Raw genomic sequence first — 25970 nt, forward strand, 5'->3', positions numbered from 1 at the left:
CATCCAATAGACATACTTGGTCCTCATAAATCATGACTAAACTCAAAGGACTGCTAAACTGCATTTAGTAAAAATAGGAAACTGTCATTTTAGCACTTAAAGTGATGGTTCACCCAAAAATGAACATTTCCTTACTATGAATTTACCCTCAAGTGTTCCAAACCTTTAAGGGTTTATTTCTTCTGATAAAAAACAAAACAAGATATTTTGATTGAAGAAGAAAACCTGCAATCATTGACTTCCACAATAGAAAACACAAAAAATATGGAAGTCAATGGTTACAGGTTTCCACCTTATTTCAAAGTATCTTCTTTTGTGTTTAACAGAAAAAATAAACCCATAAAAATTTAAAACAAGCAAATGGTGAGCAAATGATGACACAATTGTACTTTTGGGTGAACTAGCCCTTTAAGGAGCGTCAAAATAGCTTGACAAAATAATTAACAAACCTCTGTAGAAGACAACTCTGTTTGTGTTTGACAAAGCGACTGACTTTTTTAGGTGCTGAAGGAGAGAAGTAAAGAAAGATGAAGAAAACATGACATTCGCTTACTGAAAGCTTTAAGTCTCACAAAACCAATCATGTCCTCATAAACCATGAAGAAACAAACGTTATGAAATAAGTCTACTGGTAACATTGTAAACCTACACATACTGTGTCCTCATGAACCATGAAGAAACACACAGATTTAATAAAACAATAGTCTACTGCTAAGTCACATTCAATAGACATACTTGGTCCTCGTAAACCATGACTAAACACACAGGACTGCTACACTGCATTTAGCAGAAATAGGAAACTGTAATTTTAGCACTTGAAGGGACTTTTTAAGTCACGCATAACAAACCATGCCCTTATAAACCATGAAGAAACAAGTTATAAGTCAACTGCTAGCACTATGTAAACTTACACATACTGTGTCCTCATAAACCATGAGTAAACACACAGATTTAATAAAACAATAGCCTGTTGCTAACTCACATCCAATAGACATACTTGGTCCTCATAAACCCTGACTAAACACACAGGACTGCTAAATTGCATTTAGTAAAAATAGGAAACTGTCATTTTAACACTCAGAGAGATTGATCACCCAAAAATGAACATTTACTCACTATTAATTTACCCTCAAGTGTTCCAAACCTACAAACAAACTAGATATTTTGACAGAAGAAGAAAACCTGCAATCAATGACTTCCGTAATAGAAATCAAAAATAATATGAAAGTCAATGGTTAGAGGTATCCATCTTTTTTCAAAGTATCTTATTTGTTTTGTCAAACAGAAAAAAAGAAACCCATAAAGGTTTGGAACACTTGAGGGTAAATTAATGGTGAGTAAATGTTAATTTTTGGGTGAATCATCCCTTTAAGTGCTAAAATTACAGTTTCCTATTTCTGCTAAATGCAGTGTAGCAGTCCTGTGTGTTTAGTCATGGTTTATGAGGACCAAGTATGACTATTGGATGTGACTTAGCAGTACAATGTTTTTTTTATTAAATCTGTGTTTCTTCATGGTTTATGAGGACACAGTATGTGTAGTTTTACAATGTTAACAGAAGACTGTTGTTTTATAATGTGTGCTTCTTCATAGTTTATGAGGACATGATTGGTTTAAAGTACCAAAATAGCTTGACAAAACAATTACAAAAACCTCTGTAGAAGACAAGTCTTTGTGTTTGTCAAAGTGACAGGCTCATATAGGTACTAAAAGCGAGAAGCAAAGAAAGATGAAGAAAACTACTGAAAGCTTTAAGGCTCGCATAACCAATCATGTCCTCATGAACCCTGAAGAAATACACAGATTTAATAAAACAATAGTCTACTGCTAAGTCACATCTAATAGACATACTTGGTCCTTATAAACCATGACTAAACACGCAGGACTGCTACACTGCATTTAGCAGAGATAGGAAACTGTTATTTTAGCACTTAAAGGGATAGTTCATCCAAAAATTAACATTTACTCTATTAATTTACCCTCAAGTGTTCCAAACCTTTATGGGTTTATTTCTTCTATTAAACACAAAAGATACTTTGAAAACCAATGAATATTGACTTTCATATTATTTGTGTTTTCTACTATGGAAGTCTATGGTTACAGGTTTACATCTTTTTTTAAAGTACTTTTTTTTTGTCTTTAACAGAAGAAATAACCCAAAATGGTTTGAAACAAGTAAAATGTAAGCAAATAATGACACATTTGTACCGTTTGGGTGAACTATCCATTTAGGGAGTGTCAAAATAGCATTACAAAAGAATTAACAAACCTCTGTAGAAGACAACTCTGTTTGTGTTTGTCAAAGTGACGGACTCATGAAGGTACTGAAAGAGAGAAGCAAAGATAAAGAAAATTTACCATTCGTTTACTTACTGTTTTAAGTTTTGCACAACAAACCATGCCCTCATAAACCATGAAGAAACACACGTTATAATAGTCTACTGCTAGCACCATGTAAAACTACACATACTGTGTCCTCATAAACCATGAAGAAACACGCAGTTTCCATAAAACAACATCCTACTGCTAAGTCACATTAAATAGACATACTGTGTCTTCATAAACCATGACTAAACACACAGGACCGCTACATTGCATTTAGCTGAAAAAGGAAACTGTAATTTTAGCATTTAAAGGGATGGTTCACTCAAAAATGAACATTTACTCACTATGAATTTACCCTCAAGTGTTCCAAACTTTTATGTGCTTATTTCTTCTGATAAACAACAAAAACAAGATATTATGATGGAAGAAGAAAACCTGCAATCAATAGCCCCTTTCACACATACAGACCTTTCCGGAAAATTGCCGGCAATTTTCCGGAAAGGTTGTATGTGTGAACAGGTCCTTTTTGAAAATACCGGTAAATTCGTTCTGGCTATTTTCCGGAAAGAGAAGTTGTAACATTACCGGCAATGTGCCGGAATGCTGCGCTGTGTGAATGCAAAAGGAAGATTCCCGTAATAAGCGCGTGCACGTCTAGAACGTGCTGACGTGAGACGTCTGCTTTAGCCAATCACAACAGTCAGACGCATTTACGTCCGCGCGGTTTGTGAGGATAAAAGCCTTTGAATATTTTTCCAGACACATTTAGCTGCTAGAAGTTAGTCAGATCACGTTTATATGTTCTTCTTAATGATAACTGTGTAAATAATCATCGATGAGATGCTTATGATAAGCCGTTGTTTGTTTACCTTCAAGCTTTGCACATGCACATATTATGAACATCTCGACATGCGAAAGTGATCCTGCGAAAGTTGTTCACAATATTGATCATCCACAGAGTTTGTAATTTAGTCAAATGTTTACAAATACAAGCGCAGCCGTTTAAAGCTCATTTGTGGTGAATGTTGTCAGAATTTACCGGTATTTTGGAATGGATGTGTGAATGCTCTTTTCCGGAAAATTTCCGTAACGTCCTCGCCTGTGTGAACAGCGCTTTTTTGAATATACCGGTAAAGTCTTTCCGGAAATTTTCCAGATATTTACCGGTATCACTGTGTGAAAGGGGCTAATGACTTCCATAATAGAAAACACAAATAATATGGAAGTCAATGGTTACAAGTTTCCATCTTTTTTCAAAGTATCTTCTTTTGTGTTCAACAGAAAAAATAAACCCATAAAGATTTAAAACAAGTAAAGGGTGAGCAAATGATGACACAATTGTACTGTTTGGGTGAACTATCCCTTTAAGGAGTGTCAAAATAGCATTACAAAAGAATTAACTAACCTCTGTAGAAGACAGCTTTGTTTGTGTTTGACAAAGTGACTGGGTCATGGAGGTACTGAAAGAGAGAAGCAAAGAAAGATGAAGGAAACATGACATTCACTTACTGAAAGCTTTAAGTCTCACAAAACCAATCATGTCCTCATAAACCATGACTAAACACACAGGATTGCTACACTGCATTTAGTCTAATTAAGAAACTGTCATTTTAGCACTTAAAGGGATGGTTCACCCAAAAATGAACATTTACTTACTATGAATTACAGGTTTACATCTTTTTAAAAGTATTTTGTTTTGTCTTTAACAGAACAAATAAAGAAACAAGTAAAGGGTAGGCAAATGAGGACACAATTGTACTGTTGGGTGAACTATCCCTTTAAGGAGTGTCAAAATAACATGACAAAAGAATAAACAAACCTCTGTAGAAGACAACTCTGTGTTGGTCAAAGTGACGGGCTCAGGGAGGTACTGAAAAAGAGAAGCAAAGATAAGATTTTTTTAACATTGTTAAATTACTTTAAGTCACGCATAACAAATCATGCCCTTACAAATTACGAAGAAACACACGTTATAATTGTCTACTGCTAGCACTATGTCAACCTACACATACTGTGTCCTTATGAACCATGAAGAAACACACAGATTTAATAAAACAATAGTCTACTGCTAAGTCACATCTAATAGACATACTTGGTCCTCATAAACCATGACTAAACACACAGGACTGCTAACCTGCATTTAGTAAAAATAGGAAACTGTCATTTTAGCACTTAAAGGGATGGTTCACCTAAAAATTAACATTTACTCACTATTAATTTACCCTCGAGTGTTCCAAACCTTTAAGGGTTTATTTCTTTTGTTAAAAACAAAACATACTTTGAAAAACGATGGAAACCTGTAACCATTGACTTTTATATTACTTGTTTTTTACTACTATGGAAGTCAATGGTTACAGGTTTCTATCTTATTTCAAAGTATCTTATTTGTTTTGTTAAACAGAAAAAAGAAAACCATAAAGGTTTGGAACACTTGAGGGTAAACTAATAGTGAGTAAATGTTCATTTTTGGGTAAAACTATCCTTTCAAGAAGTATCAAAATAGCTTGACAAAAGAATTAACAAACCTCTGTAGAAGACAACTCTGTGTTTGTCAAAGCGACTGGCTTATGGAGGTGCTGAAAGAGAAAAGTAAAGAAAGATGAAGAAAACATGAGATTCGCTTACTGAAAGCTTTAAGTCTCGTTTAACCAATCATGTCCTCATAAACCATGAAGAAACACACACGTTATAAAACAATAGTCTACTGCTAACATTGCATTCTACATACAGTGTCCTCATAAACCATGAGTAAACACACAGATTTATTAAAACAATATCCTACTGCTAAGTCACATCCAATAGACATACTTGGTCCTCAAAAACCATGACAAAACACACAGGACTGCTACACTGCATTTAGCAGAAATATGAAACTGTTATTTTAGCACTTAAAGGGATGATTCACCCAAAAACGAACATTTACTCACTAACAATTTACCCTCAAGGGTTCCAAACCTTTACGTGTTTATTTCTTCTGATAAAAAACAAAAACAAGACATTTGGTGGAAGAAAATCTGTAATCATTGACTTTCATGGTAGAAAACAAAAAAAGATGGAAACCTGTAATCATTCACTCCCATATTATTTGTAAGTATTTTCTTTTGTCTTTAACAGAATAAATAACCCCAAAAAGGTTTGAGACAATTAAAGGGTGAGCAAATGATGACACAATTGTACTTTTTGGGAGAACTATCCCTTTAAGGAGTGTCAAATTAGCATGACAAAATAATTAACAAACCTCTGTAGAAGACAACTCTGTTTGTGTTGGTTAAAGCCACAGGCTCATGGAGGCGCTGAAAGAGAGAAGCAAAGAAAGATGAAGAAAACATTAAAAGCTTTAAGTCTCGCATAACAAACCATGTCCTCATAAACCATGAATAAACAGATTTAACAAAACAATAGCCTACTGCTAAGTCACATTCAGTAGACATACTTGGTCCTCATAAACCATGAGCAAACACACAGATATTAAAACAATAGCCTATTGATAGGTCAGCAAACTTGACATTGTTTCTCTTGATATCTCAATATTGTAAGCTATAAAAAAAAAAGCTTTAAATATTAGTAATATTTGTTATTTCTCAAATGTGGTAAAAAACAATATTATTATAATATGTAGGCCTAGTAATGGTTAAAATGCTCAATTTTGCATAGATCTGGCATGTTAAACTTTAAATTGGTCTTTAATGCACAGGACAGAGATGACATCAGAATACAAATTCAAAATTCTGAAGATGAGTGTTAGATGTATGCTTGCACTCTCTTATGGTCCACATGCAAATAGATCATTTTCACTGGTATAACCAGGCATTTGTCATCATCAGATTTCAACTTGCATTATTTTCATCATTTAACAACAGTAGTTTATACTGCCACTGTGTAAACGTTTAATCTTACACATAATACTCACCGTGTGAATAGAGGCTAATCTAAAGAAAAAACTTTGAATTGTTATATTGCGATTCTCAATATAATAATGTATCGCTACACCCATATTAAATGTATTATTATATAAAAATAACTGCACAGATACAGGAACAATAAGAAAATATCTCTTCAGGTCAACATTTAAAAGACAATTATATAGACAAACCTCTTTGAAGCTCACTCTGTTCAGAATTCAAAGATAATGGCTCATGAAGAGACTGAAAAACATAATCAAAACACAGAAAATAAAGCTAAAACAACTCAAGTGTGTGCTAAACAGACATTATTAAACATTATATTTAATACTACATACGGTTCAAAATATGCCAATTTTTAAAATAAAATCCAATATACCCTACCTTTGCTTTTTCATGTTTGTTACAGGAGAGAAGGTCAACTCCTCCACATGACACACTCTAAAATTACAATTGTATGTTGTGATATCGTGCAGAACAATGTTTTAAAATTAAACACAAGGTACTTTTTTTTTATACAAGATTAAAATTGTAACTCTGCCAAATAAAAACAGTTCTGTCAACACATGAACACTGACTCCACAGAGTATGCATCACAAACTTTTCTGGACAAACAGTGAAAACTGATACAGAAGAAACTAAATCATTGAAAAAATTCATTATGTTGGTTTAATAGTGCACAAAAAGTACACTGTACAGGAAACTGGCCCAAAACAATTATCTAATACTTTACTATTTGATAGTGTCAGGCCCGGATTAAGAACTCAAGAGGTCTGTATTAAAAAAAATAAGAATAGAATACATTTTTTTCAAAACAAATCTATAATATATTGCCCACATTTTTTAAATAAATTATATATATATATATAGTCTACAAAGATTTAACTTATTTTTTAAGAAAATGAAAATTTTCTTATGAAAATGAAAATTGATGGTATAAGTACACTTGTTCAAGTTAACTGAAGCAGTACTAAAATATATATTTTAAAAGGTATTTATTACTATTCTCCACTGTGCTTTGCGAGAGCGCTTACTGAACAGCACGTTCGTTGACAAGACTGCCCAGGCACGAATGCAATGTGAGTGCAGGCCGTAGGGGGAGACGGAAGGGGGGAAAAGCATGCTTCAGCCTGGTTCATGGCAACTGTACAGTGCGAGTACGCCCTCAGACACACGATGAATCCAGTCTGCACTGCCATTAGCATCCTCCACCTGGTTAATGCTAGCTTGCACATAACATTACCATAACGTCTTCTATACTCTCATTCTCCTCATCATGGGTCTGTTTGAAGGAGTGAATACATGAAACATGCCTCAATAAAGATGCACCCTCTCCTCTTTTTCTCTTGTGATTGCCAAATCCACTTGTTCACTCATTTTGATCTACGGCAAATACTACACTTCAGTCCGCTCAATTCAGTGCAGGTTATTTCAAAACTTACAAGCACTTCACCAATTAAAGCATGCTGTTTAGTTAAAAAAAGTAAAGAAGGAAAGGAAAAAATCTGCATGCTTTTTATACATGGTGACATTTTCTGACAATTTAAATACAATGATAATAATAATATATGATAGGGGTGTAACGATTTATCGTTGTACGATTTATTGCGATGCAAAAATGTCTCGATATGCATCGTGGCGTTATGACGATATGATTACGATATGACGTCCGTTTTCTCTTATTAGTTGAGCTGTTTGCACGTGAGCTACGTTCCACCTGCTGTCGCACGTGAGTTCAGATTGCAGCAGCAGTAATGTTAGCAAACCAAGATGAGTGGAGTTGAAATAGAGGATGGCCCATCCTCTCAAAATCAGACGTCTGGCAACATTTCGGTTGTACAGTAATTGCTTTAGACTCGTCCGCTTTTTGATACGCATACTGGGTCACACATCCTAAGTTTTAAAGTCTTCACAGTGATTTACATACTTTGCACAGCGACAGGGATACCTCCTAATGGTGTTGAAAGAGTCACATACTGTATTTATAAGGTACAATTCACCCTAAAATATCATTCTGTCTTCATATGATGTATTGGCGGCCGCAAAATCACACATGACATGAGCTGACCGTGAGCTGTTACTACAAAGGGCGGACTATGATAGACGCGTGCGTATGGCAAGCCGTTTTAACATTTAAACCTTTGATCTGACTATCCATAAATATATTTAGAGATATCTCTAATTATATTTTGACTAGTCATAATTATAATTCGACTAGTCAAAATATAATTAGAGATATCTCTAAATGAATTTAATTAAATATGAATTACATATATTTATGGATAGTCAGAACAAAGGTTTAAATGCTAAAACGGCTTGCCATACGCGCGCGTCTGCTTCAGTGAACAGAACCTGCAGGTTGTGACTAATAAAGTAGTAAACAACATTCAGTTTGTGGAACAGAGTGATCTTTCAGGAGCAGCGTGGGAAGTTTGAACAGCACTTAGCAGTGTAAATGAAACCGAAAACGTACACATTATTTAAACAATCATATCGATTTTAGAGTTATGATTACGACGAGCTAACCCTTTAAAGCTAAATTTGAGTACAGAGGTACACAAAAATGCACGTCAACATGATACACTTGATAGCGCCGACATCAGCGACGCCGAAGAAATAAGGCTCGTTTGACTTGGCCAAAATCTGCGCAGAATGGATCACCGGTGATCACCGCAAGATGCATGCCGGTTAGAAATGTGTCCGCCTTGCCTTCGCCTCGCTCTGATGTCACGCTGACGTGCGCCAAAAAACTCTCGCGATCGTGAGGCGGGTACCTCGGATAGAGCAGTTGGCCGCAGTTGCTCTCAAAAGACTGCGTTACCAAAAGCATGATGGGAAACGACTGGCTGACGACACAGCTTAATGCTGATTGGATGAGACTGACACATTACACTTTATTATCTTGTTTTACTAAGGTTTATACCTGGATTTGTTGAATACTTTTTTTTTGTTTTTTCGTTGATAATTTTAAAAAAAGTCATAAAGAGCATAACATATGGTTATTTATTTAGATTTACACACAAACAAAAACAAAACACATCTTTGTAAAACATAACGTGACCTATGTAATATAACTAAATGTTACTAATAAATCATTAGGATGTGTGTGTGTATTTCTCTCTCAGTTCTAAGTCCTGTTTGTTGTCATTTTCACTTTTTGTATGTTTGTGTGAATTTTGTATTGTAATTTTTATGCAGCATTATTCCATTAAAGTCAATCCAATATATACATATATTCAGAAATACAAAGATAATCAGACTGTTTTGTCATTATGCCTTATCTTTGTGTGGTTTCATATGAGAAGTGAAAAGGGTGTAGTAAACAAGACACACACACACATATGTATATATATATATATGTATGTGAAGTCAAAAGTCATGTTTATTAGACCAAGAATATTTTGATAGTTTTTCCTACAGTCTAATAGTTTTTATTCTGGAGAAAGTCTTGGGCTGTTTATTTTAGTCTGGCTGGAGTAAAAGCAGTTTATATAGACCTAATAAGCTTGTCAATATAATTAACCCCCTAAGAATTTATTTGTCAAACAAACATTTGTCATGACTTGTCACTCAAAAGCATCTTGCTATGGCTACTTCATTTATAATGTAGCCAAATTAGGTTTCTTGAAAGTTTTCTTGCTGTATAAGCTGTTTATTTTGTTATTCTTTTAATGTTTGTTGAATATACAGAATTATATTTTTAATACACCCTTTTAGTTAATGAGCTGTTCATCTTCTGTAATTCTGACCATCTTTATGTAAAAACAGTGATATTTCTATTGCATCCACTCCCATATTAAAAATACTATAGTAATGTATACTGTTGTGCTTTTGAACCATGTTATAAAATAGCCTATTTAAATTTTATATTTCTGGTATCACAACAACTATAAACACAACACAATACTGAATAAACATGTTCAAAAATGCTATAATATTTACTATAAATCACCATAGTATTTTTTCATGAGGTCATTCGTCTGCGATAAAAAACGCGAACGAGATCTCCGCCACTGGTGACGTTTCCAGGTGGCTTAACAGCGAGATTCGGCAGGTGTCCGACTTCTGATGTAATTTTTGAGCCCTCCTCTTACTGCGCACGCCTGCTCTCGTTTACAATGCAGTCAAGGCGAGGCGCACCTCAAACGAGCCTATAGTAAACCTGCCTAAACTGCTAAAAAGAGTCACGACTGTCCTGTGTAATGATAAGACGGCCACCCTGTCACTCATGCCCAACATGAAGACAGCCATCCATAAAAACCTCTCAGACAGATACACATAAGTTCAGGATTATCTTATAGAACTGCTGATTACCTGAAAATGTAGATTTTTTTTTGCACACACAAAAAACGCAAGTGACCAAGCAAAGCCTTAAGCTCTCACTGTTAAATTCAATTGAATAGAAAGCTTATTTTTTTGCACCTTTACTTAAATTGTTCCTTAATTTTGTCTCTGTCATTTCAATAATATTTTTTAAGAAGTTTTTAAATTGTTTTATTTTCCAGAGACAGGCCTGTTTAATATATTTTCTAAAAGAAGGTTCCGTTTAACAAGTTGAAACAAAAGAAATACATAAAAAATAGTTTACTTGGTAAAATTTGCATTTCAGTTAAATTTTCAATTTTTATTCCAAATATCGTGATACATATCGAATCGTGAACACTATATCGTGATACACATCGTATCGTGAGCTGAGTGTATCGTTACACCCCTAATATATGATATTGACTATTTGCTAAGAGGAAATGCCTAGTTTCTAAAAAAAATGTTTTTAAAGAGAGGGAGGCAACCTTTATTAAGACATGTGCAACCTATTAAATGCTCTTCAACAGAGCCATGAGGTAGGAGAATATGGGTGAAGTAGCGCTAGTTGTGGCAAATGATAATCGACAGGCTAACCAGGGTTTGGGAAAGGGCGACTAATAGTGGTGTAACGGATCCAAAATCTGCAGTTCGGATCACTCTACGTTTTTTGAGTTATGGATCGGACCACTTTTTGGATCAGCAAAAAAGGGAGGAGACAATTTGCTTTCCATTTATACAAAAATGTTACTGCATAAAACATTGCTTTTAACAAACAGAAAATAGAACCTGTAATTTTAATAAAAACAAAAAATCAGGAAATAACCAGCTAAAAAAAAGTATTCAATATGAAATATGATCTTTGCTACTGTTGCTGATAATGCAAAATATATAGAAATCTTGCACAACATATATTTATCTTCAATTAATGATTCAACAATTCACACATAAAACTTCATGTTTCATTATACTGTAGGTGTATTATATTTGAAAACCTATTCAATTACATAGTTTTGATGTTTGTTTGTCGCCATCTGTTGGTTACACAATGTAGTTGCTTTCACCAGCATCTTGTTTCATTAAACAGTGATTTTATTCTTACCATAATGAATGCATTAATGCAGGCTAAACAAACAGTGACAAAAAAACACCTTAATAGCCAAAAGCATTTATGTAGGTATGGAACAAAATCAATGCCTAAAGTCTTGAATTAAAAAGCTTGTTGAATATCACAAACTGAAAAAAATAATACACCGTATTAACAAGTTCTTGCATTTTAATGACTTGAATTCCAGGGTTTGTATTTTTAGGTCCTGAAATTTAACATATCTGTTTATTTAAGCTGTGAATATTTCAACGAAAAATATTTCAAACACGTTTTCATACTTAAAAATTCAATAATTCATATTCAATTTTCAGATTTCACTTAAAAAATATTCAATACCCTTTAAAAATACGATGTATAATATTCAAAAGGTCATTTTCAGTTCATTTTATTTCAGTTCTAATATTCGCTTCCATAAATTCAGTGGATCAAATTCGACTGATAAAATTCAACTTTACATCCGGGAACTGCAGGAGAAGCAATAGATTGCAGATTGAAGATCGCCAGCTGCTCTAGCTTTCACCAGCAGGTGGAGATGGAATAATGTAAGATTTTTAACCCAGTAAACAGGCGAGAAAAAGGCTAATAGAGGCAAAAAAGTAGCATTTAATTTTAATATCAATGCCTTGGACATTATAAATAATAAAAAGTATGAGTAAAATGAGTAAATGAGGTTTTAGTCATCTATATTTGCCCTTATGTAACGGAAGCCAGCTGGTGATCGCGTAAAGCTCACTCCTCGGATCCAGGGACAGACGTTCTGCAATCTTATCGGAGCTTGTCTCCCATGCTGGCTCGTTACCTGCTCGGACCGGTGCGGTTACTTGCACATAAACCGTCTTTTGATGAATATGATGTTAAACATTGTCTATCTTTATTGACTCTTTCTTCCATAGACGCGAAGTATTATATTGACAGCTAAAGAATATAAACGTAAGAGAAACAGGAGAGGAAATATTATAATAATAATACAAAATAGATAAACATTGACAGGGCTAAGAACAATTACGAACAAAGATTTTCAAAACCAGAGAGATTTTATCAGGATGTCACAAAACAGTTTACTTGGAACTGTTAAACAGTGTTCAGGTATGATTTAAGGTTGGTTATGGATGGGGCGTCTAATTTAAAATAATTTAATACAATGTGTGAATGCATTAAAGGAGCGTCTTCAGTTATTATTTAAACGCAGCTATGTCAGGATTGGGATAGGTTATAATTTCATTATTTAAATTATGATTGTTATTATTATTATTTTATGACATGTATTTGGGCTATTGCGCTTAAATAAGTCATCCGTGATTCTAAATTAATATTTCTATTTATCCTTTTTAGCTATCACTTTGCTATCGTCTTTCTCTTCTTTTTTTTCGAATTTTTGGGGTTCTGCCACGGTTAAACGTTTGCAAAATGTCTTTAGTTTGTCCAGATTATCTTTTCCTCTAAAATAGAGACAAAGCAGAAGGAAAATGAATGAATTGATGAATGAATGAAATGATTGACGTTTTTATGCATGTGCGGTGCGGCTTGCTCACGACAAAGTCGAACGAGTGGCCGCGAGCTCCGGTGGCCGGTCAGAGCCAGCGCCGCATATCAAACTGGTTAAGAGATGCTGGATGGCTGCCAATATATGATAGGAATTCTTCCAAAGTTTCAGATGATATCTGGGCTTGTGCATAATAATGTAAAATGAAAGTGAAAGTCATGACATTTGGCCAAGCACAAGAATAGCCTACAAGAGTGTTTCGATTATTATATTTATCATGGCATATGTCATGCTTGGGCTTATATGAATAACACCTCGCTGTTTACCATTTCCGAAAGTGGAGCTGATGTCTGCGTGAAATTGCTTGTATAATTGTAAAAAGAGTGATGAATATTAATGGATTTCTTATATCTGTCATTTCTGATAATATAATTGATTAGTGTGAGATTATGAGTTTCCAACACATCAAAAATGCATCCAGAATCCTAAACAACTTTGTCAAGCAAAAATTATGATTTTATAAGCTACTGATTTTTTTTTTAAGAAAAAAGAAACTATTAGCTACCCTAGCAATTGTTTATTTAAATATGATCATCTCAAAATATAAAATAAAAACATAATGGTTTGACTTTGTGAAATCATAAAACACACTTGCAGAAAAGAGTTAATAAAATAAATGAGCAAATACATTCTCTACAGTGGATGGCGATTAAAGCTCAGTAATACCCCATGAGGATGAACATTGAGCTGCTTTGCAGGAACCCCTCAACCACGCATGTCAAACCACGCATTCTAAACATTAATCTTATGAAACTAGCTGAAGTGACAACTATATTAAATTTAAACCAGTTTAAATAAGTTTATATGTTTAATAACTGCAAAAAAGATAAACTTTGCTAATCATAAAATACAAACGGTCGCTGCAAAGTTATAAATAACGGTTTTCTCATTTAATAAAAACTAATTAAAGTCAGTTATAACTGCCTATTATCAAACCATAGGCGACTCATTTTATTACTTATCATTGGCTGCGACGTTGCCACTTTTGCGTTAATACCTTTTTCTCGCCTATAGGCTACATAACAATAAAACAATAATCTGGACAAACTAAGACATTTTGCAAACGTTTAACCATGGCAGAACCCCAAAAACTAGAAAAAAGAAGAGAAAGACAGGCAGAGTGATAAAAAGGATAAATAGAAATATTAATTTAGAATTACAGATGACTTATTTAAGCGCAATAGCCCAAATAAATGTCATACAATAATAATATTAACAATCATAATAATAATTTAAATGATGAAAATGTATAACCTATCCCAATCCTGACATAGCTGCGTTTAAACAGCGCAAACATTACTCCTTATAGTTATGCCATATTAGACGGTTCTGTGTGAATAACTGAAGACGCTCCTTTAATGCATTCGCACATTATATTAAATTATTTTAAATTAGACGCCCCATCCATAACCAACCTTAAATCATACCTGAACACTGTTTAACAGTTCCAAGTAAACTGTTTTGTGACATCCTGATAAAATCTCTCTGGTTTTGAAAATCTTTGTTCGTAATTGTTCTTAGCCCTGTCAATGTTTATCTATTTTGTATTATTATTATAATATTTCCTCTCCTGTTTCTCTTACGTTTATATTCTTTAGCTGTCAATATAATACTTCGCGTCTATGGAAGAAAGAGTCAATAAAGATAGACAATGTTTAACATCATATTCATCAAAAGACGGTTTATGTGCAAGTAACCGCACCGGTCCGAGCAGGTAACGAGCCAGCATGGGAGACAAGCTCCGATAAGATTGCAGAACGTCTGTCCCTGGATCCGAGGAGTGAGCTTTACGCGATCACCAGCTGGCTTCCGTTACATAAGGGCAAATATAGATGACTAAAACCTCATTTACTCATTTTACTCATACTTTTTATTATTTATAATGTCCAAGGCATTGATATCAAAATTAAATGCTACTTTTTTGCCTCTATTAGCCTTTTTCTCGCCTGTTTACTGGGTTAAAAATCTTACATTATTCCATCTCCACCTGCTGGTGAAAGCTAGAGCAGCTGGCGATCTTCAATCTGCAATCTATTGCTTCTCCTGCAGTTCCCGGATGTAATGTTGAATTTTATCAGTCGAATTTGATCCACTGAATTTATGGAAGCGAATATTAGAACTGAAATAAAATGAACTGAAAATGACCTTTTGAATATTATACATCGTATTTTTAAAGGGTATTGAATATTTTTTAAGTGAAATCTGAAAATTGAATATGAATTATTAAATTTTTAAGTATGAAAACGTGTTTGAAATATTTTTCGTTGAAATATTCACAGCTTAAATAAACAGATATGTTAAAATTCAGGACCTAAAAATACAAACCCTGGAATTCAAGTCATTAAAATGCAAGAACTTGTTAATACGGTGTATTATTTTTTTCAGTTTGTGATATTCAACAAGCTTTTTAATTCAAGACTTTAGGCATTGATTTTGTTCCATATGTAGGTCCCACAACGTCATCATTATATTTTACAGGGAAGCCAAAATGCTTTCATTCATGCAATTTGAATGACACGGGAGGCGATCTCTCTGCGATTGTTATAAATGTTGGATTAACCTACAAGTTCAAAAAAAGTTATTAATCTACGGGTCACGCGCATTCCGAACCGTGGGTTGTGATCCGTATCGATCACGGATCAACAGTGATCCGTTACACCCCTAGTGACTAACGTCACAAATAAATAAATACAAATGAATTCTATTAAGATGTTGCTAACATTTGAAAATAACTTTATTATATATTTAAAATACCTATTTAGAGAAATAAGATAAACATCATCAAAACACACGAGGCACTTGTGACTTTATTTAACATTTGCATTATTTTAATTTTTTTTTAAATGTTTCCTAAAAATAAATGTATTTCCCATCTGATATCCAATGGGGAGAAAAAAAATAAGAATAAGTTCAGCAGACGGTATATTAGAACTCGAGTTGATGATCAATCGCGTCAAAACATGTTGCTGTGCATTACAAGCTACACCACTGGCGCTATTTAGTTATGTTGTCTCTGTCGGTCAGACATCACTTGTCTGACAAAATTTGTGTAAATGGCTTATTCCATCAATGTGTGTTATTAACCATTGGTTAATCAGGCCCTGGATAGTGTACAATCTTTAATAGTTTTAACTTTTCACTAATATGGAAATCATTAATATTAGCATTTTTTAGACTCTTAAATTAAACATTAACATTTTAAAGTGTGGTTTTCAATTAGGACATTTCTTTTTATTATTATTATTATTTAAATGTTATTTGTTGACATTTATAATGTCTTGTCATCAAATCATCATTCATGACTTAATTTTTTTGTGTTAAATTAAACTCCTTTTTGCATCTTAACATTTTATACACTATGCTTATAATGAAACAATAACTGGGGACTACCTGCAGTAAGAAAAAACATGTACAAAACTTTGGTACCTTTGATGTCACTGATGTACCTCCACGTAAGCATGTCTTTATCCTTCCCCAACCTCACATGATGAGCAGCATCTTTCAAAGGATTTAATCCTCTGCTTTGACTCTTACCACCATTCATTCACTGTTAAAATATTATATAAGGTTAAACTTCACAGTTTATAATATCAATACAATACCACATATGCAAAGCAGTATTAATATATGTGACGTAGTGTAAAATTCTCTAAAGAAGACCAAAACAGAAAATAGTAATATAGTTATCAAATTTCATAATACAGTTATCACATTTCAAACCATTTAACAAAATATAAGTTAGTAGTGCACTATTTTGACAATTTGATCAAATAAAGTTATTTAACTTGGGTAAGTTAACCTCTTTTCATAATAAAAGTTCATTTATTCAAATGTACAGTTTAACTGAACACAAGTTTATCACAAAAAAACATTAGAAAAAATAAAACCACACATTTACATTACTAAATTCAAACATTTTGTTCAATCATGCTTAATAATTCAAGTTTAGTAAATTGTTTCTACGTCATATTTATGTTTAATATACCTTGTTACCATGTTATTTATACCATATTCGAATGGTCATTGCTTCTCACATAAAAGTATGTGAAGAAAAAAAATCACAGTTACATAGTGCATCTATCATAACGTTACATCTCATGGAATCAGACGGCGAATTGTTTACCGCGGAGGAGTGAGCTCTACCCGGTTCTGGGTTAAATCGACACCGGCGCTTCCGAGCCAGATACAGGCCGAGTGCGTGCTATTATTAGCAAATACACATTTTGAAGAACTACTTCTGATGCTGCCATTACAAACACCTATTTCTAACGTTTATTTGTTCTCATCTTCTGTTCCCAGTCACTAATTATTATTGTCTAAAACAGTACGCGCCGGATATAAATATATAAATAAACTTGCTATTTTGAATAACAAGTGGAATAATACAGTACATATAATAATAAATAATTGATAGATTAGATTAGTAAATAGATTACATTGCGACTGCTGCAATTTGCGCTTTAATGTTTAGCTGGTCAACTGTATGGTATGGAAATGTTACATACCTACTATATGAACCCGTCTCATACAGCTGCCATTGCAAGGCTCAGACACTTTGTAGAGAGGAATTTAACACAACTGCCTCTAGGAGTCGCCAATGGAAATAAAACAGACACGCACAAAAAATGTGCGTACGCCTGCCAGAAAGCTGCCGTGAAGCTGCGCACATTCCCACGTTCAGTTCATCGTTAGTAAATCCAAACGTGAGCGATTCTGAGCGTGAAACCTGGCGTACGCAAAGTTTTTGTGCGAACGCAGCGTTGATACATGAGGCCCCAGATCTACACACACATTACCGTTTTTTAGTCAAAGTAAGGACCAGTTCTACACACACATTACCAGTTTTTAGGCAACGTGGGGATCAGATCAGCACCCTTACTAATATTAAATTTTAAACCTCAATCAAGTAATTTGACAGTAAACTGCTTTAGAATTTTCATTTGAAGAGCAGGTCAGTTTATAAAAAATGTAATTTGAATACAGAAGGAACCTCAAGATCCAAACAGGAAATGGTCCAGAATAGATTTAATAAATGTTATATTTATTATAAATAATTTCCACAAAACCTTTAAACACAAAAAAAACAGTAAACACAAAATCCATGAAACTCTCTTGCTTGTCTAAAAGCAGTTCTCATTGGGTATAACAAGCTTCCACATAACTCTTCCATGTCTGCGTGCACATTTAGTTAAGTGCAATAGCAAATAATATTAAACGGTTAGTTCACCTCAAAATGAAGATTCTTTTATTAATTCCTCTCCTTCAAATTGTTTCAATCCCTTGCTGTCTATGGAGGATGAGGAGTTCTTGCACTTCATCTAAGTTATCTTCCTTTGAGTCTGAAGAAGAATGAAGGTCTCAGGGGATTAGAGTGAGATGAGGGCAAGTAATTAATAATATAATGTACATTTTTGGGTAAACTCTTAAAACCCACCAGTATGTTCTATTTCTGTTTCTGTCGTATTTTAACTATTTGAAAAAAAAAACATTAAAAATATTTTAAAATATATTAATAAAGAACTGAACCCCACAAATGCAAAACCTTCATCATATAACCAAGCCACCAAAACTCCAAATAGACATCATTTGTTAAGCATTAACTCTACATTAATAGTAAGCAGTTTATAAACACAGCTAGATGCTCTATTGTTGACTTATAAGCATGTGTAATGTGCTCAATTTTTGTGTTTTCATACTTTGTTTATAATTCATTTTTCATAACTAAATGAAGTATTGCATTATTTACAAACTGTCTAAGAATAATTGGTGTTTTTTAAGATCATTAAGAATGAGTAAATAAATGATTAAAAAACTATATAAATGAACATTTATACATTTACTATTCAGGCATATAATCAGGGCTAAAAAAAAAAGAAAAAAAAAAAGAAAATCCAATCGGTTCCCTCTACACACAGCCCCACTCCTTGGTATCGAGCGCAGGCCCGGCCCTACATTTAGATGTTGTATAATATGAAATAGCAGTAAAAATTATGAAAATTGTTATGAAATAGTTTTTCAGTCATGTAGCCTAATACAAATATTTAGTACACTGCACAGTGCAATTATTATTTAAATTTATTATATCCATTATTATTAATATTAGTAAAATCTTTTTAAAAAATTTACTTTAGGCTATACTGCTATTTGCTCATGCAAAATTAAACACCAGAAAATATATCGTAGGCCTATATTAAGAGCTAAATTACAGTTAGCATCATAATTAGTTCAATTATGTGCTGTAGGCTATTGATTGACCAACACCCCCTGTATACAGTTTACACACTGCAGGTCTACAGTTCTGATGTGTATTTTGAATTACTTGTTTTAAATGACAGTAAGACATGCTATATTTAGTTTTTATAGTAAAATATACATTATAATCCAGTACAAAGTAAAATAATATTTATTAGTGGCCTATTGGCAGCGTATAGCCGTTAAGCTTATAGTCTAAGCATGTAATTTATTTATTATTAACATAAATTACAAACTAGCATCCTTATGATTTTATTTCGTTTCTGTATATTTTTATCAAACGTAAAATGCAATGATTTATACTTTGGTTTTAATTTTATTAGAAATTTAATAGCCGTTTAGGCAACACTACTTCTACATGTCATTGGCTCTGATTGCGTTTTTTACAGATAACCTATTTACAAAGATTTTTATTAAACAAGTGCACTACCACAAGATATTTTTGTAGGTGTAAAAATCTAAAAAGTATCATTATCATATTCTTGCCTTATTCATCTTTAATATAAATATAAAATTTAACACATTCATTGATTAAACTAGGGATGCTAACGATTACTCGATTGATTTATTGTCGGTAACCCTTTAAAACCGATAGACCTTATCGATGACCGATTAAGCATGGGCATTTAATAAGTTATGCTTTGCTCTTTGAGATGCGTCCACGATTTCACACATTACATAATCAAGTGTGCGCAGTTTAGGCTACGTTACCCTATGGAGTCGTGCACTCTCTTGACTTTGCATATTGGTTATGCACATATTGGTCATACCTATTATGCTCAGATCTCGTTTATCCGCTGGTGCTGCCATTAATCCGCTGGTCAAGTAATCAAAAAGTAGGCTACATGACGTTTAATTATGGGCAGGTTATTAAGACCAAACATTGGTTGTGCAAACTGTATTACGTTCTCTAAAATTTTAAAGTGTTTTAAGCTACATTATCTTTTATAGACTGGCATAGGCCTAAATACGCATCACGGCCAGACATTTATAGTTTATATAAAAACGAGCGTCACCGTCGCATTTGTTCACATGCTTTAAATTAATGCTTTTTGTCTCCCAAAAATAATATAATAAAGAGAACGATAAAATAACATTATTAACCGTTTAACTGTAAACATTTCTGTTCAGAACGATTAAAGTTGATCTTTTTTTTTCGGTTTTCGTTTCTGTTCCTGAAAAATGTCATTTGATTCTGTTTTTCGTTTCCGTTCCTTGAACCGGTTTGGAGCCCTGCATATAATACGTTTTTCTGCATGTTAAATAATGCTTTATAAACTCAACTTCATGCAGTTTTGTGAGCTAATCTAAAGTGAGGACTATTGATGCTTTATAAATCCCTTATAAATGAAAATTAAAATCTCAGCTATATTCTACACAGAAAAAAAGAAATAAATTAAAAGGGGGAGTGATTTATAGCTTTATATATATATATGGTGAAGCAGTGGCGCGGTAGGTAGTGCTGTCGCCTCACAGCAAGAAGGTCGCTGGGTCACTGGTTTGAACCTCGGTTCAGTTGGCATTTCTGTGAGAAGTTTGCATGTTCTCCCTGCATTCGTGTGGGTTTCCTCCGGGTGCAAAGGCACAGTCCAAAGACATGCTACAGGTGAATTGGGAAGGCTAAATTGTCCCTAGTGTATGAGTGTGACAGGCCCATATGACAGGCTGGCCGGAAGGTGTAAAAAAGTCGTTATCATATGGACAAGTCTAAAACTGAAGGACTTGTTCCAAAAAGAGCCGACCCCGCAATCATACGGGACTAAGGCCAAAGAAGATATATATATATATATTTTTTTTCCATTAATTTCAAGATACACAAATGAAACTATCTAATGAAAAATAAATCTTTGCAATCTTATCAAAATATAAAATTACTGTACAGTGCAAACATCACAGAAACACTGAAATGAATCTTGTCATATTGTTAATTGTTGTTTTGAAATGATGTTGTATTTTTATTTTGCAATGTTTAAACTTTACAGAATTTTTAAAATAAGATTGCAAAGATTTATTGTTCATTAGATACTGAGCCTTAAATTGACATTTATAAGGGATTTATCAACTATAAACAGTCCTTAGGTCACAAAACTGCATGAAGTTGTGTTATTATAGCATTTACTAACACACATGGTTACAATTACTATATGCCTGAATATAACATGTATAAATGCTCATTTGAATAGTTTATTAATCATTTAATAACTCATTCTGAATTATCTTAAAAACCACCAACTACTCTTATATACAAATAGTTTGTAAATAATGCAATACATAATATAGTAATGAAAAATGAATCAGTAACAAAGCATGAAAATACAATTAAGTCAAGTCAAGAATACAGCGTTTGAAGCTGTATTTATAAACTGCTTCCTAAAGTCTATTAATGTAGAGTTAGTGCTAAACTAATGATGTATAGTGTATACTTACTATAAAAGTGTTATTCAGATTTTTTATCTAAAGAGCCGAGATTCAGTTTTTAATATAAAAATCCAAAGCTGATCTCTGGTTTTTAGAGCCAATGGTTCAGCTTTCACCACAGCATGTACTTCCTGTTTGCTCCAGGATCTTCTCTTTATGGGACCTATGGGTGGTTAAAATATAAAAAAGTGGTTTTAGTTGCATAAATGTTCAGTCATTTTTACAACATGTGCTGTTATGTTAGTTTAATATTGTGATAGAAAATGCTAGAAAAATATGTCTTGCCTATTATTAAAAATACTTAAGATGGAGATGGATTAAAAAATACTTCCTATTAACTTCAAATCTGGTTAATGGGGTTACACTTTATTCCATAGTCCAGTTTAGACATTCTTCTAACTATGCGTAACTCTGCAACTACGTTAATTATCTCACCGTAAAGTATTATGTATTAGAGTATTTCAATAAGACTAACGCTCATCTGATTATCAGTAGAGTATTAGCAGACTGTTAGCTCAAGTTTAGCTCAAAACACTACACTGTAACAGATATCTGTTCATTACCAGTTCCTGTATTTTGTGATTTACAAGTGTTTTTTTTTTTGTTTGTTTTTTTGTGGTGGTGAATTGCATTATGGGATGTTGATCTCTGCTCTGTGCACTTTTGATGTTGAAAATTCAACTCTACAGTTTAACAAAGTGACTTTTACTGACATTTTAGTAGTTTGAAATAATATAATGTATAAGAAATAATATATAGAGATAAATAAGTCTTTAGAATAACAGAAAATGTACCGGCAGTTTATTACAAGGTTTCTGTAGCATAATATACAACAACAACCCAAACAAAAAGTCACTTTTTTTTACTTTTTAAGATTAAAAGTTGTTGGAAGAAAGATCAAGATCCCATAATGCAATTCAAAAGCAGAAACAAACAGATTTCATAAAAACAAATTATGAAAAACTGCTAATTTAATTATTATTACTTATTTTTATTAATTTTAGAGTGTAGAGTATTAGCTGACAGTTAAGGTTACCTCAATAAAACCAACTCTCATTGGTCTCAGTAAATAGTACAGCAGACTGTTAGGTTACGCTCAAAATTAGTACAATATGACTAATTCTTATATAAATTTAGTAGAGCATTAGCAGTGTTGATTCTAACAGACAGTCTAATGGCTGTTAGTTGACAAGTAGTTGCAGTTACTTGTAGTTAGTAGTTAGTAGTAGTAGTAAAGTAAATTATCAAAATAAAGTGTAACCAGATATGCAATTAGTATATTTTTCCAAAGTATTTAGCAATATTGTTTAACTAACATGAAATGAGACATCAAGTGCAACTGTACTGAAATCATCATGGAAGTAATGTGCTTCTGTCCTGTTTTACCCTACATGTTATGTAAATGAGCTTGTGCATTTGGACTTGTACAATAAAACAAGTCAGTCACAAATTAACTTTAATGATCATACCTCTCTTTTTTGTGAATGCTGGGTCTGCATCACTATCTTCACAGACACTGTACCATGGTGATGATACTTGAGGGGACTCTGAAAGTAAAAATCAAGTCTGAGAGTTGACTTCTCTGCATAAAGCTTACCAAAATATTTATTTGATTTTGTGTTGTTCTTTTTAATGGGTAAAAGCGTGTGATGGTAGCTTAAAAATAGTTTTCAAACATAGCACATACATATCATGATAAAAATAAACATTCTGAAAAAAGAAAAATCTGATTAGAAAAATAAATAATATTTTTACCTTTTAGATTGGACTTCACCTCCTCCAAAATCACGATCCACTGTAACTTTCTCTGAATGTAAAAACCCACACAAAAATACATCATTTAAAACAATATGGTATATGTTTGCAAATACAAATGTGTATATAACATCCAGAAAATCTGGCACTGTATTACATGTTTGTGTGTAAACCCACGATTTGATCAAGATTCCCCCCTTTAAAATCTGCTGAGCGTCTGTTTTCAAGTCCCAGAAAAACTGAGTTGTGGGAACAGAGCAGTTCTCTTCTGCAGTCATACAGTCATAACACACACATACATATGAAGAGTTTGGTTGCAAAATGCGATAAACGGCATTTTTTGACATTTGGATTTTATTATTGGAAATCACTGTTCAGATGTACCTTAATCTATGTGTGAATTGCTGCCATTAATAACATTTAAGAATGCACATTTTAGGCCAAGTACAAAACGTATTTTTTTTTCACAAAACGCAATATCCGTCAGACCAGTTTCTTTACAAAGTGCGATATAACAGTTAGAGAGCGTTCAGGATGCGGCGCGAGCTCAGCATCCCCTGGGAAGAGAGTCATTACCGGTGAAGTGCTCAGAGTTTGCTCATTGATTTAGCGATAGAAGATGAAGTCTTCAACTTCACAAAAAATTATAAAAAGGCCACAAAAGTGGACCAGAATAAGATACGTCTGCGTCAACAATACACAAATGCAGCAGGGAACGAGTCTCCGCTGATGTCAAGAGAAGGCCTAGGAGCGCCTTTTTTCCTACTCCCCATCACAAGATACCTGTCTGCAAGTGTTCTTTATAAGTTTATTTTTTAAATAATTTCTTAAATGTAGCTGAGTAGCCTATCTGAAGATTTATTTATGTGGTTGCACCTATTATTTAAAATTAATTCTTGTTGTTGTTGATTTATTACAAAGGAACTTAAAGGGCACATGTTGTTATGGAGAAAACGGTTTAGCTTTTTCACAACCAAATAAATAAGCTATTATTATTATTACAGTGAAATAATTCATTAAATATGACATAGCGAGGCAAGTTTGTGTCACGGACTCAGCTCCGCCCGCTCTAATCATACAGGTTTGGTTTTCTGCAGCGGTGTGGAAGGAGCCGCCCCCCACTCTTTCTGTACCAAGCTAAAGGTCATTTATCTAACTAACTTAATCTTACTTATCAAACAAAACATTGATTCACTAGCTTTTGGTAATGGTATTAATGTAGTATAATATAGCCTAAGGTGGATGTAGCGTTTTGCAAAAAAAAAAAAAAAAGTTATGTTATGTTATGTTGTGTACATTCTGGCCAAATCTAACTTAGAATCTTATTATTATTAATCAATCTTTGCATATATTATTCCATGTTTGACAATGTGGGTTGGATTAATATGTAGCATTTTGGCATGTCTTTTTTTACTTAATTATAGACATAAAATTAAATAAAAAATATCCTGGATTTGAAAATATTGTGTTCCTGGCCTTCACTGAGCTCAAGTTATAGTTTAATGTACAAAAATTGTGAATGAACTTGACTGTTGATGTCCTGAAAAATAATGTCAAAATTACCAACATTTTTTTAAATGGATATATCTCGTTCTGCAATGAAACTCTTTATATACAGTTGAAGTCAGAATTATTAGCCCCCCTGAATTATTAGACAGCTTGTTTATTATTTCCCCAATTTCTGTTTAACGGAGAGAAGATTTTTTTCAACACATTTCTAAACATAATAGTTTTAATAACTATTTCTAATAATCATTTCTAATAATGGACTTATTTTCTCTTTGCCATGACGACAGTAAATAATATTAGACTAGATATTCTTTAAGACACTTCTATACAGCTTAAAGTGAAATTTAAAGGCTTCACTAGGGTAATTAGGTTAACTAGACAGGTTAGGGTAATTAGTCAAGTTATTGTATAATGATGGTTTGTTCTGTAGATTATCGAGAAAAAAATATAGCTTAAAGAGGCTAATAATTTTGTCCCTTAAACGGTGTTTAAAAAAATGTAAATTGTTTTTATTCTAGTCAAAATAAAACAAATAAGACTTTCTCCAGAAGAAAAAAATATTATCAGACACACTGTGAAAATTTCCTTGCTCTGTTAAACATCGTTTAGGAAATATTTAAAAAAGAAGAGAAAAATTCCAAGGGGTCTAATAATTCTGACTTCAACTGTGTGTATATATATATATATATATATATATATATATATATATATATATATATATATATATATATATATATATATATATATATATATGAAAGTATATACAGTTGAAGTCAGCCCACCTTTTTAAAACTTTTTTACAAATATTTGCCAAATGATGTGTAACAGAGCAGGGAATTTTTTCATAGTATTTCTG

General features: G+C 33.1%; 1 protein-coding gene across 8 annotated transcripts in view; it reads right to left on the minus strand.

The window, feature by feature from the left end:
* LOC141375838 (uncharacterized) overlaps positions 1-25970 on the minus strand; it is a 488480-nt gene that overhangs the window by 458523 nt on the left and 3987 nt on the right. For 3 of the 8 annotated variants that reach the window (XR_015944744.1, XR_015944742.1, XR_015498172.2), the window contains 12 exons: positions 23606-23657; positions 23320-23397; positions 21860-22013; positions 18615-18649; positions 18408-18519; positions 16607-16727; positions 6612-6668; positions 6419-6470; positions 5564-5618; positions 4851-4901; positions 4145-4195; positions 3731-3785 (listed from right to left, as the gene is read on the minus strand). The gene's annotated coding sequence lies outside the window, so the exon portion shown is untranslated. Of the gene's footprint in view, positions 1-449; positions 505-2269; positions 2325-3730; positions 3786-4144; positions 4196-4850; positions 4902-5563; positions 5619-6418; positions 6471-6611; positions 6669-16606; positions 16728-18407; positions 18520-18614; positions 18650-21859; positions 22014-23319; positions 23398-23605; positions 23658-25970 lie in introns of all 8 variants that reach the window. The other 5 variants (XR_015944760.1, XR_015944762.1, XR_015944761.1 and 2 more) reach the window with 4 other exon arrangements.

The sequence above is a fragment of the Danio rerio genome, chromosome 8 (genome assembly GCF_052040795.2).
Source record: "Danio rerio strain M-AB ecotype USA chromosome 8, GRCz13ab, whole genome shotgun sequence".
Classification (NCBI taxonomy): Eukaryota; Metazoa; Chordata; class Actinopteri; order Cypriniformes; family Danionidae; genus Danio; species Danio rerio.